General features: G+C 45.3%; 1 long non-coding RNA gene across 1 annotated transcript; it reads left to right on the forward strand.

Moving 5' to 3' along the window:
* The first annotated feature begins 3505 nt into the window (after nucleotides 1-3505).
* On the forward strand, nucleotides 3506-8434 carry LOC144493909 (uncharacterized). The gene is made up of 3 exons (XR_013497808.1): nucleotides 3506-3631; nucleotides 5749-6042; nucleotides 8366-8434. It is a non-coding gene; the product is annotated as an uncharacterized LOC144493909 (long non-coding RNA).
* The last annotated feature ends 2987 nt before the right edge of the window (nucleotides 8435-11421 follow it).

Genomic DNA, 11421 nt, shown 5'->3' on the forward strand with positions numbered 1-11421 from the left:
CTATGTTTCTATGTTTCTATGTAATTCAATAGAATAATAGGTTCATGGAATCCCTTCAGTGCCGAAGGAGGCCATTCAGCCCATCGAGTCTGCACCGACTCTCATCCAGAACATCTTCTCCAGGCTCAGATAAAAGCAAATTACTGCAGATGCTAGAATCTGAAATCAAGAGAGAAAATGCTGGAAAATCTCAGCAGGTCTGGCAGCATCTGTCAGGAGAGAAAAGAGCTGATACTGAGTCCAGATGACCGTTTGTCAAAGCTTTGACAAAGGGTCATCTGGACTCAAAATGTCAGCTCTTTTCTCTCCTTACGGATGCTTTCCAGAACTGCTGAGATTTTCCAGCATTTTCTCTTTTGGTTCCATCTTCCCCAGGCTCACCCACACCCTACCTCCATAACGCCATTCATTTACCCCATTAATCCCCCTAATTTACCATCTTGTGACACTAAGGGGCAATTTAGCATGGCCAATCCACCTAACCTACACATCCTTCGACACTGAGGGACAATTTAGCATGGCCAATCCACCTAACCGACACACCCTTCGACACTGAGGGACAATTTAGCATGGCCAATCCACCTAACGTACACATCTTTGGACATTAAGGGGCAATTTAGCATGGCCAATCCACCTAACGTACACATCTTTGGACATTAAGGGCCAATTTAGCATGGCTGATCACCGAACCTACACATCTTTGGACACGAAGGGCCAATTTAGCATGGCTAATCCACCTAACCTACACTCTTTGGACACTAGGGGCAATTTAGCATGGCCAATCCTCCTAACCTACACTCTTTGGACACTAGGGGCAATTTAGCATGGCCAATCCTCCTAACCTACACATGTTTGGACACTAAGGTGCAATTTAGCATGGCCAATCCACCTAACCCGCACATTTTTGGACTGTAGGTGGAAACCGGAGCACCCGAAGGAAACCCACACAGACACGGGGAGAATGTGCAGACTTCACACAGTCACCCAAGGCCGGAGTTGAACCCGGGTTCTGGCGCTGTGAGGCAGCAGTGCTAACCACTGTGCCACTGTGAATGGTGATTAACATGGAGGGCATTTTCTGGGGATAGTGACCAGGCTAACATTCCTGTGTTCTCTCATTTCAGATCCGTTAGTGCACCCCACGATCTCCGTGGATCCTGATTACCTGATACACGTGACAGGGAGTGTATTTGGGATCAACTGCACGGCTCCCATTGGTTACTCAGAGGGTCGACTGACGCTAAGGAAGGATTCCAACGCTGTCAGGGTGCACGAGCTGGCGGCCAATAAAAGCGTTATCACCTTTGTCTTCAGAGATGTAAGCCCCAGTGATGGAGGGAGTTATAGCTGCCTGTATGCAGTGAATGTGGCTGGAAGGTGGATTTCGTTCACAGCCAGCCACACCGTGCAAATGCGTGTCATAAGTAAGTGAGATTATTGTATTTTTCGGGGAGGGGTAGACTTTAAATGTGGAGAAATAACATTTGGAAAGTTCCCATTGGCTAGAAGGGTTAAATGATGAAGGAATGTTGCATAAGCTTGGGCTGCCAAGGATCTACCAGGTAGGAGAGGCAGTGGCGTGGTGGTATTGTCATTGGACTAGTAATCTAGAGATCCAAGATCATGCTCTGGGGACCCGGGTTCAAATCCCACCACAGCAGATGGTGAATTTGAATCTGATAGTGGGATGAGCAAGAGTAAACTATAACAAATTAATTAGCTAAACTTCTAACAAATTAAGTACTGAAATACGACAAGGTACAATTCTCAACTGCTGACCTATCTCCATTCGTACTAATTCAAGCAATGTTCCTCTTATAGACTTAAACTCCTCTTCAAAATCAGTTGAAAACAACACAGGCTTATGCGCTTCTACTTGTTAGCAGTCCTAGACCCTTTTGAACACTTCTGGAGAGAGAAAGAGGGAGACCTGTCTTCTGACAGCCCCAAACAGCAGCCTCCTGAGAGAGAGAGAGAGAGAGAGAGAGAAAGAGATAGACACCAAGAAAGAGAGAGAAAGAGAGAAAGAGACAGAGAGGGGGAGAGAGAGAGACACTGAGAGAGAGAGAGAGAGAGAGACACTGAGAGAGAGAGAGAGAGAGAAAGAGAAAGACACCAAGAAAGAGAGAGAAAAAGAGAGAGAGACAGAGAGAAAGAGAAAGACACCGAGAGAGAGAAAGAGAGACTGAGAGAGAGTGTGAGAGGGAGAGAGAGAGACATAGAGAGATTGAGAGAGAGAGAGAGAGAGAAAGACAACTCTTACTTCTTCCAGAACCAGGCAGATACTGACTGTTTTTAAAGCAAAGAGAATTGTGTGTTTTCCCAGCAACCCCAGCTCCTCCCATTAGCACCTGACTCCGTCTCTTGTCAATCAACCGACTGAGGATCCGAGTTTGAAACTCCAGGGGAAAAACCAAAATGAACAAAAATGCATTCGCTCAGATTAAAACAAACCCATCCCTGACTAAAATCAAGCCTGCGTTCTCAGCATGCAAGCTGCCTGGTGCAGACAAATCGGCATTGTGTGAAACAGAGCTGAATTTTAAACAAACCCCTCACAACAAACCTGATGTAAATATATTTTGTATAGGTGCAGTACCGTTACAATCAGTAGTTACAGTGGTTTATGGTCACAATTTGGCTTTTAATTCCAGATTTTTAGAAGTCTGAGGTACATTCTCTAGATGTGGGGCAGCCCAGTGACACAGTGGTTAGCACTGCTTCCTCACAGGGCCAGGGACCCGGCTTCGATTCCCGGCTTGGGTCACTGACTGTGTGGAATTTGCACATTTTCCCCATGTCTGCGTGGGTTTCCTCCGGGTGCTCCGGTTTCCTCCCAAAGTCTGAAAGACGTCCTGGTTAGGTGCATTGGCCGTGCTAAATTCCCCCTCATTGTACCCGAACAGGCGTCGGAGTGTGACGACGAGGGGATTTTCACAATACCTTCATTGCAGTGTTAATGGAAGCCGACTTGTGACACTAATAAATAAACTAGATGCTGGTGCCTAACCAAAAGAAAGCTTTGATATCTTCCTTCTGGCTTCAAGGCGTGTTGTTCATCAGTGAATCGGAAATCCAATTCACTTCGCAAATCACACTAGCAAGGCACAATTTCTTGGTTTTTCCCGGTTTCCTTGATTCAGGTGTTACCAGAGCTCAGGATGGCATATATTTCTCAGCTGGAGGCAACACGAGGTGCGGGGGTGGTGGGGGGGTGAGTGGGGGGGGGGGGGGAGGGCGGCGTGGTTGAGGGGGGGCATTCAAATTTCCTGCGAGTGGATGGAATGTGGAATGCTTGGAAGTTTAACGTTGACGATGTGGGATTTTTTCATTTCAGGAATCCCGCCTGCACCCACGGTCCTGGTCGCTCCGCATCACCCAGTTTACGTAGTCGGTGAAAGTGTCACAATTACGTGCACAGCTCCACACAGTCACTCGGCTGGGCGATATCAGTTGCTGAAAGGATCGGTCGCTGTCTCAGAGAGCAACGCAATGCAACAATCATTCAGTTATCAATTAAGGAATATCGGCATGAGCGACAGTGGGAATTACACATGTACCTACCAGGCCCAGGTGTCAGGACGATGGATACGTTCCCATCAGAGTGAACTGCTTGGGATAACTCTCACACGTGAGTGCGCCTAACAACTCCCGATAATATTTACTTCATAAAAACCAAACAAAATGATGGATCGGGTGGGGGAGCATCATTGGAGAAAGTTTAACTTAACCCCTCAGGGCAATGACCTTTGGTTCGTACTGACTGAGGTCACTTCACAATGTAATGTGGAGCTTGTAAAGATATAAAGAATGCTCGTAACAATACAAAAAGAATTGTAAAAAAGGCAGAGAGAAAGAAAAGAGTGTGTGGTCCCTTTAAAAGCTGGTTTGGAGTTCAGTGCGTGGATGCAGAAAGCACACAGACTCTAAGCTGCAACATTTGTTTCGAGGACCAAGCATCAGAGTTGCTTTCGTAGCAGGCTTGTGCATTTTAATAGCCGATCAGTTTCAAAAAGACAATCAACTATTAAGAGCCTATTAGATTTGAATTTGCTGTTGTTGACAACCTCAGCCCTATCGTGGTGTAAGACAATTGTGAGATCATTGCAAATATAAAGACCGGAGCATTAGCCATCTCAAAGCAACACCTCTCGAGCCAGGGCCAGATCAACTGAAGCAGTTAAAGGCAGTTAAGGACAGTTAGGTGAACTGAAACAGTTAGTTCTTAACTCTGCCAGCTTCATATATGTTTTAATAGAAATCACCATTTAACCAGCAAAAAGTACCAAATCAGACAGTGCTAACAGACAGCAGACAACCACAGAAGAACGCCAAATCTTTTCCAAGCCAGCAGACCTAGTTGTATATAGATTTTATTGAGAGTGACTACAATTCTGTTATTACTGTTTTGACACTGAATGGTCCTTGTCTTTATTTGAACAGCATTTCAGTTGAACCATCCTTTAATTAAAATATTACTAGTTTAGTTAAAGCTCCTGGTTGAATGAATAAAATAACTTGTTAATTATTCACTTAAAGTGAGTGTCAGGTCTTTATATTATTCAACTTCTAAACGTTAATGGAGAACAGTTAGCACCTTCCCAAACACGTTTACCAGATTATAAATCGAGGTAAACGGGATTAATCTCTGCGTCGTAACAGTAGAAGCTCATAGTGGAGGTGGTGGCATATTGGCATGGGTTTGCGATGAGCTAGCGAACAGGAAGTGGACATGGGATGAACAGGTCATGGCCGATCGGTAAGCTTCAATGAGCAGATATCTGTCCGGTGGCCTCAACGTTTCCTGATATTATAGTAACAACCTGGAGAATGACGCCAGATATATGGTCACAGAATTGGCTGATGACACAAAGGTACATCGGAACATGCATCATCAGGAGGGAGATATAAAGAGTTGAAAAGGCATTTCAGATTGGCAAATTGATTGGGAAAACCTTTGGTAGAGGAAGTATAATGTGGGAAAATGTGAATGTGTCCATTTTGGAAGGTCTAATTCAGGAGGGAAGTATATAGTAAATGGCAGAACATTTAGAAGCATTAACATACAGAGGGATCTAGGCCTACAGGTTCACAGTACCCTGAAAGGGGCGGCACGGTGGCGCAGTGGTTAGCGCTGCTCCTTCACAGTGCCAGGGACCCGTGTTCGATTCCTGGCTTGTGTCACTGTCTGTGTGGAGTTTGCATATTCTCCCCATGTCTGCATGGGTTTCCTCCGGGTGCTCCAGTTTCCTCCCACAGTTTGAAAGACATGCAGGTTCGATGCATTGGCCATGCTAATTTCATCCTCAGTTTACCCGAACAGGCGCCGGCGTGTGGTGACTAGGGGATTTTCACAGTAACTTCATTGCAGTGTTAATGTAAGCATACTTGTGACACTAATAAATAAACTTCAAACTAGATGCTGGTGTCTAACCAAAATAAAGCTTGGATATCTTTCTTCCGGCTTCAAGGCGTGTTGTTCATCAGTGAATCGGAAATCCAATTGATTTCGTGAATCACACTGGCAAGGCGCAATTTCTTGGTTTTTCCCGGTTTCCTTGATTCAGGTGTTACCGGAGCTCAGGATGGCATATATTTCTCAGCTGGTGGCAACAGGAGGTGCGGGGGTGGTGGGGGGGGGGGGGTGGTGCGTGGTGGAGGGAGGGAGCTTTCAAATTTCCCGCGAGTGGGTGGAATGTGGAATGCTTGGAAGTTTAACGTTGACGATGTGGGATTTTTTCATTTCAGGAATCCCGCCTGCACCCACGGTCCTGGTCGCTCCGCATCACCCAGTTTACGTAGTCGGTGAATCTGTCACAATTACGTGCACAGCTCCACGCAGTCACTCGGCTGGGCGATATCAGTTGCTGAAAGGATCAGTCGCTGTCTCAGAGAGCAACACAATGCAACAATCATTCAGTTATCCATTAAGGAATATCGGCATGAGCGACAGTGGGAATTACACATGTACCTACCAGGCCCAGGTGTCAGGACGATGGATACGTTCCCATCAGAGTGAACTGCTTGGGATAACTCTCACACGTGAGTGCGCCTAACAACTCCCGATAATATTTACTTCATAAAAACCAAACAAAATGATGGATCGGGTGGGGTAGCATCATTGGAGAAAGTTTAACTTAACCCCTCAGGGCAATGACCTTTGGTTCGTACTGACTGAGGTCACTTCACAATGTAATGTGGAGCTTGTAAAGATATAAAGAATGCTCGTAACAATATAAAAAGAATTGTAAAAAAGGCAGAGAGTAAGAAGAGAGTGTGTGGTCCCTTTAAAAGCTGGTTTGGAGTTCAGTGCTTGGATGTAGAAAGCACACAGACTCTAAGCTGCAACATTTGTTTCGAGGACCAAGCATCAGGGTTGCTTTCGTAGCAGGCTTGTGCATTTTAACAGCCGATCAGTTTCAAAAAGACAATCAGCTATTAAGAGCCTATTAGATTTGAATTTGCTGTTGCTGACAACCTCAGCCCTATCGTGGCGTAAGACAATTGTGAGATCATTACAAATATAAAGGCCGGAGCAATAGCCATCTCGAAGCAACACCTCTAGAGCCAGGGCCAGATCAACTGAAGCAGTTAAAGGCAGTTAAGGACAGTTAGGTCAACTGAAACAGTTAGTTCTTAACTCTGCCAGCTTCATATATGTTTTAATAGAAATCACCATTTAACCAGCAAAAAGTACCAAATCAGACAGTGCTTACAGACAGCAGACAACTACAGAAGAACTCCAAATCTTTCCCAAGCCATCAAACCTAGTTGTATATAGATTTTTTTTGAGAGTGACTACAATTCTGTTATTACTGTTTTGACACTGAATGGTCCTTGTCTTTATTTGAACAGCATTTCAGTTGAACCATCCTTTAATTAAAATGTTACGAGGTTAGTTAAAGCTCCTGGTTGGATGAATAAAATAACTTGTTAATTATTCACTTAAAGTGAGTGTCAGGCCTTTATATTAATCAACCTCTAAACGTTAATGTAGAACAGTTAGCACCTTCCCAAACACGTTTACCAGATTATAAATCGAGGTAATCGGGATTAATCTCTGCGTCGTAACAGTAGAAGCTCATAGTGGAGGTGGTGGCATATTGGCATGGGTTTGCGATGAGCTAGCGAACAGGAAGTGGACATGGGATGAACAGATCATGGCTGATCGGTAAGCTTCAATGTGCAGATATCTGTCCGGTGGCCTCAATGTTTCCTGATATTATAGTAACAACCTGGAGAATGACGCCAGATATATGGTCACAGAATTGGCTGATGACACAAAGGTACATCGGAACATGCGTCGTCAGGAGGGAGCTATAAAGAACAAAGAACAATACAGCACAGGAACAGGCCCTTCGGCCCGCCAAACCTGCGCCGCTCATGTACCCAACCAGACCATTCGTTTGTATCCCTCTATTCCCAGTCTGTTCATGTGACTATCTAGAAAAGACTTAAACGATCCCAGCGTGTCCGCCTCAATCACCTTGCTTGGCAGTGCATTCCAGGTTCCCAGCACCCTCTGTGTAAAGAGTTGAAAAGGCATTTCGGTTAGGCTAATTGATTGGGAAAACCTTTGGTAGAGGAAGTATAATGTGGGAAAATGTCAACGTGTCCATTTTGGAAGGTCTAATTCAGGAGGGAAAGTATATAGTAAATGGCAGAACAGTTAGAAGCATTAAGATACAGAGGGATCTAGGCCTACAGGTTTATAGTACCCTGAAAGGGGCGGCACGGTGGCGCAGTGGTTAGCGCTGCTGTTTCACAGGGCCAGGGACCTGTGTTCGATTCCTGGCTTGGGTCACTGTCTGTGCGGAGTTTGCACGTTCTCCCCATGTCTGCATGGGTTTCATCCAGGTGTTCCATTTTCCTCCCAGAGTCCGAAAGACATGCTGGTTTGATACATTGGTCATGCTAAATTCTCCCTCAGTTTAAACAAACAGGCACCTGAGCGTGGTGACTAGGGGATTTTCACAGTAACTTCATTGCAGTGTTAATGTCAGCCTACTTGTGGCGCTAATAAATAAACTTCAAACTAGATGCTGGTGCCTAATCAAAAGAAAGCTTGGATATCTTCCTTCCGGCTTCAGGGCGTGTTCATCAGTGAATCGGAAATCCAATTGATTTCATAAATCACACTAGCAAGGCACAATTTCTTGGTTTTTCCCGGTTTCCTTGATTCAGGTGTTACCGGAGCTCAGGATGGCATATATTTCTCAGCTGGAGGCAACACGAGGTGCGGGAGTGGTTGGGAGGGAGGGGGAGAGGGGGTGCATGGTGGAGGGAGGGGACTTTCAAATTTGCCGCGAGTGGATGGAATGCTTGGAAGTTTAACGTTGACGATGTGGGATTTTTTTCATTTCAGAAATCCCGCCTGCACCCACGGTCCTGGTCGCTCCGCATCACCCAGTTTACGTAGTCGGTGAAACAGTCACAATTACGTGCACAGCTCCACGCAGTCACTCGGCTGGGCGATATCAGTTGCTGAAAGGATCAGTCGCTGTCTCAGAGAGCAACACAATGCAACAATCATTCAGTTATCAATTAAGGAATATCGGCATGAGCGACAGTGGGAATTACACATGTACCTACCAGGCCCAGGTGTCAGGACGATGGATACGTTCCCCTCAGAGTGAACTGCTTGGGATAACTCTCACACGTGAGTGCGCCTAACAGCTCCCGATAATATTTACTTCATAAAAACCAAACAAAATGATGGATCGGGTGGGGTAGCATCATTGGAGAAAGTTTAACTTAACCCCTCATGGCAATGACCTTTGTTTTGTACTGTCTGAGGTCACTTCACAATGTAATGTGGAGCTTGTAAAGATATAAAGAATGCTCGTACCAATATAAAAAGAATTGTAAAAAAGGCAGAGAGAAAGAAAAGAGTGTGCGGTCCCTTTAAAAGCTGGTTTGGAGTTCAGTGCTTGTATGTAGAAAGCACACAGACTCTAAGTTGCAACATTTGTTTCGAGGACCAAGCATCAGGGTTGCTTTCGTAGCAGGCTTGTGCATTTTAATTCCGATCAGTTTCAAAAAGACAATCAGCTATTAAGAGCCTATTAGATTTGAATTTGCTGTTGCTGACAACCTCAGCCCTATCGTGGTGTAAGACAATTGTGACATCATTGCAAATATAAAGCCGGAGCACTAGCCATCTCGAAGCAACACCTCTCGAGCCAGTGCCAGATCAACTGAAGCAGTTAAAGGCAGTTAAGGACAGTTAGGTGAACTGAAACAGTTAGTTCTTAACTCTGCCAGCTTCAAATATGTTTTAATAGAAATCACCATTTAACCAGCAAAAAGTACCAAATCAGACAGTGCTTACAGACAGCAGACAACCACAGAAGAACTCCAAATCTTTTCCAAGCCATCTGACCTAGTTGTATATAGATTTTATTGAGAGTGACGACAATTCTGTTATTACTGTTTTGACACTGAATGGTCCTTGTCTTTATTTGAACAGCATTTCAGTTGAACCACCCTTTAATTAAAATATTACTAGTTTACTTAAAGCTCCTGGTTGAATTTATAAAATAACTTGTTAATTATTCACTTAAAGTGAGTGTCAGGTCTTTATATTAATCAACTTCTAAACGTTAATGGAGAACAGTTAGCACCTTCCCAAACCCATTTAACAGATTATAAATCGAGGTAATCGGGATTAATCGCTGCGTCGTAGAAGCTCTGTAGAAGCTCATAGTGGAGGCGGTGGCATATTGGCATGGGTTTGCGATGAGTTAGCGAACAGGAAGTGGACATGGGATGAACAGATCATGGCCGATTGGTAAGCTTCAATGAGCAGATATCTGTCTGGTGGCCTCAACGTTTCCTGATATTATTGTAACAACCTGGAGAATGACGCCAGATATATGGTCACAGAATTGGCTGATGACACAAAGGTACATCGGAACATGCGTCATCAAGAGGGAGCTATAAAGAACAAAGAACAAAGAACAATACAGCACAGGAACAGGCCCTTCGGCCCTCCAAACCTGCGCCGCTCATGTGCCCAACTAAAGCACTCGTTTGTATCCCTCTATTCCCAGTCTGTTCATGTGACTATCTAGATAAGTCTTAAATGATCCCAGCGTGTCCGCCTCAATCATCTTGCTTGGCAGTGCATTCCAGGTCCCACCACCCTCTGTGTAAAGAGTTGAAAAGGCATTTTGGATTGGCTAATTGATCGGGAAAACCTTTGGTAGAGGAAGTATAATGTGGGAAAATGTGAACTTGTCCATTTTGGAAGGCCTAATTCAGGAGGAAAGTTTATAGTAAATGGCAGAACACTTAGAAGCATTAAGATACAGAGGGATCTAGGCCTACAGGTCCACAGTACCCTGAAAGGGGCGGCACGGTGGCGCAGAGGTTAGCGTTGCTGCCTCACAGTGCCAGGGACCCGTGTTCGATTCCTGGCTGGGGTCACTGTCTGTGCGGAATATGCACGTTCTCCACATGTCTGCATGGGTTTCATCCAGGTGTTCCAGTTTCCTCCCACAGTCCGAAAGACATGCTGGTTCGATGCATTGGTCATGCTAAATTCTCCCTCAGTTTACACAAACAGGCACCTGAGCGTGGTGTCTAGGGGATTTTCACAGTAACTTCATTGCAGTGTTAATGTCAGCCTACTTGTGACACTAATGAATAAACTTCAAAATAGATGCTGGTGCCTAATCAAAAGAAAGCTTTGATATCTTCCTGCCGGCTTCATGACGAGTTGTTGATCAGTGAATCGGAAATCCAATTCACTTCGCAAATCACACTGGCAACGCACAATTTCTTGGTTTTTCCCAGTTTCCTTGATTTAGACGTTACCAGAGCTCAGGATGGCATATATTTCTCAGCTGGAGGCAACACGAGGTGCGGGAGTGGTGGGGGAGCTGGTGCGTGGTGGAGGGAGGGGTGGGGGGGTGGTTGAGGGGGGGTGGGGCTTTCAAATTTCCCGCGAGTGGGTGGAATGCTTGGAAGTTTAACGTTGACGATGTGGGATTTTTTCATTTCAGGAATCCCGCCTGCACCCACGGTCCTGGTCGCTCCGCATCATCCAGTTTACGTAGTCGGTGAAACAGTCACAATTACGTGCACAGCTCCACGCAGTCACTCGGCTGGGCGATATCAGTTGCTGAAAGGATCGCTCGCTGTCTCAGAGAGCAACACAATGCAACAATCATTCAGTTATCCATTAAGGAATATCGACATGAGCGACAGTGGGATTTACACATGTACCTACCAGGCCCAGGTGTCAGGACGATGGATACGTTCCGATCAGAGCGAACCGCTTGGGGTAACTCTCACACGTGAGTGCGCCTAATAACTCCCGATAATATTTACTTCATAAACACCAAACAAAATGACGGATCGGGTGGGGCAGCATCATTGGAGAAAGTTTAACTTAACCCCTCAGGGCAATGACCTTTG

This window comes from Mustelus asterias, chromosome 5, assembly GCF_964213995.1.
Source record: "Mustelus asterias chromosome 5, sMusAst1.hap1.1, whole genome shotgun sequence".
Lineage (NCBI taxonomy): Eukaryota > Metazoa > Chordata > Chondrichthyes > Carcharhiniformes > Triakidae > Mustelus > Mustelus asterias.